Genomic DNA, 2,796 nt, shown 5'->3' with positions numbered 1-2,796 from the left:
TCCCATTAACCTATTAAAACGAATTTAATTATAATTTGGCTTAGTGGTTATTCAATAATCATTAACAAAATGTTTTTAGCCCCCTAAGCTACCTCTCTTGGCTACTAGGGTTCCTAAACCCTTTCATATCCATGCCAAAAGAAAACTTGGCAAAAAGAGAGTTAATTCATCCTTAGCAAGGCTTGAACCCACAACCATTCAATCACAAAGCCAATACACAACCAACTCAACTAATCATTTTTCATGATAATTCCTATAATTTTAGGATTACATTATCACCAACCACATTCAAACATATCATTAAAATAATGCACAATTAAAATAACATACAATTAGCATACCTAGGACTTGAACATAAGTCCTTTCACACAACCAAGTACTCTCAACCACTTAAGCTAGTACTTTTTCACATCATAGCATTCCACATTAAATGCCTTAAATGCTTCTACTACCTACATTTATTAAATAATTATTTAATTAATTATTTAAATTTCTCGGGTCTTACAAAGATCCTGATCAAATCATAATATAATATTCATATAATTGATTCTAATTATTATGAGGAATATTATCTTCCAATTATTAAAATTGTACCATTCTCTAGAAAACAATATTACCAAGAATATTTGCTTCTGATTATTAAAATAATATATTCTTTGACTGAAAAACTCGATAAGACACATCACATAAGCATAAATTCAAGATATTTATTCTAATTATTATGAAGAATATTGCTTCTAATATTATACCCTTGTCTAAAAACAGAAATTATAAAATGTCATTTTCTGACGTGTCATGTGAAGAGTGTAAATAGCAAATCAGTAGGGTGAAAATATGTATAAAACATTTAGGCCCATGATAGGGGTGTGATAATTAAAAACAAATTAGATTCTCCCTTCTCTTTTTTCATGGTATAATTAAAATTAAAAAAATCTACCATCAATAAAAAACATATTTATTTTATTTTATTATTTTTTTATATATTTTTATATTTATATTTTTTTTAACAAAAAAAAAAGCATTTACTCAAACAAAATTGGGTGTTGATAGGTGAAATTGTTGGAAATTGACATTAGAGTGGTTATGATGCACTAAGCTCACTCCTACCCATCTATCACATTGTTCCCAAACTCTCTTATTTTGCAACCAAAAAATAAATGAGCAGTCTCCTCATTTTTATTCCATAGCTGACATAAGTTGTTACCAAATGTACTCAATTATACGAAAAATTTACCTTTGTTGGTACCCTATCTGGAAACACTCTCCATATGAAGTGTTGTGCAGTTGGGAGAGCCTTGAAACTCTGGTAAGATTTTAACATGTTAGTATTTCCCCCACCTAGATTGTATTATTGTATGTGTTATGCAAACCTTACCGTATATATTCCTTCCTCACCTTCCTTCCAAACCCAAGTATACCCATTTTGTCTTTTAAAGGACTGACTTGTTATTTCCTTCATAAATTGTTGTTCTTTCTATGTCTCTCCTCCATGTCAAATTCAATTCCTAGATGCTATCTTTCCAATCCCCCAATTCTATTGTATTTTTTTTCTTAAGATAGTGTGTAATCTAGTAAACCTATAGTTGAGCGACATTTCTTCTACCTATTTGTCCTCCCAAAATTTGATCTTGTTTTCTATGCCCACTACATTGTTATCAAACCAACTTGCTTGTTGCCTTTTCTCTATAGTTTATCCATCCCTCTCCACCACGATTTATCATTTTCTTTATTTTTGACGTTTAAGTTCCTCTATGACACATATTTAGAGTCTAAGACATCCTTCCATGGGCCCTTATTTTCACTCCTAATCTCCATTTCCATTTTTCTAATAAAGTTGTGTTAAAATTTCTCTGTCTCTTATTCCTAGCCCACCTTCTTCATCTTATTTACACAAGTTTTCCCACTTAATCCAATTTATCTTTCTGTCCTCAGACTCCCATCTCTAGAGAAATTTCCTTTACATTTTTGTGATCTCTTTGCATATACATTTTGACGCATTAACGAAGGATGGATAAAATAATGAAAGGACTTGAATTACAAACTAAAATGGGACATACACAACTAGTAAAACATAGTAGTCTACCTTTCCATCTAGTAAGGTTATTCCTAATTTTTTCACCACATCTTGCTATAGTTTTGGTTTCTTTGGTTCACCCCTATAAGCATTTTTAGGTACTTGAATGAGATTTTCATATAGTCATAATTTAATATTTTGGATAAGTTTTTCCAATACATCATCCTCTATCCCCATTCCTCCTATTTTGCTTTTTTGGAAGTTAACCCTTAGTCCTAACAATAACTCAAATCTTCTCAAAATGTTTTCTATAACCATTAAAGAAAACACATGCACTACGCACATATGTGTTCACTTTTTTTAATTTTAAAAATAAATATAACTAATTTTTTAAATTTTATTATAAATGTTTTTTTATTTATTTTGTAAATAATTTTTTTATTAAGGATGCTTATTTTAGTTTAAAAGTGATTAATTTAAAAGAAAAATTAAATGAATGAATAAGTTAAATCTATGAAAGCGATTATTTAAAAGGTAAAAATGGTAAAACAATTTTTTAATTTAAAAAACCGGTTATTTATTAAAGGGTAAAATTGGGAATAAAAATGTGGACACCAAAATGGGGTATCCCCTTTATATATAGGTATAGATGATATTTTTAACCTTAACCTCAAACAAATAATGTGTAATTGGTGAACTGTAATGGGTTTACCATAATTCCTTTATTCGTAATTCTTACTCCTTTAAATATATGGTTGTTAGTCGTGTGTCTTATAATCCTT

This window comes from Vigna unguiculata, chromosome 4 (genome assembly GCF_004118075.2).
Source record: "Vigna unguiculata cultivar IT97K-499-35 chromosome 4, ASM411807v1, whole genome shotgun sequence".
NCBI lineage: Eukaryota > Viridiplantae > Streptophyta > Magnoliopsida > Fabales > Fabaceae > Vigna > Vigna unguiculata.
Note: the sequence above shows the minus strand (reverse complement) of the source record.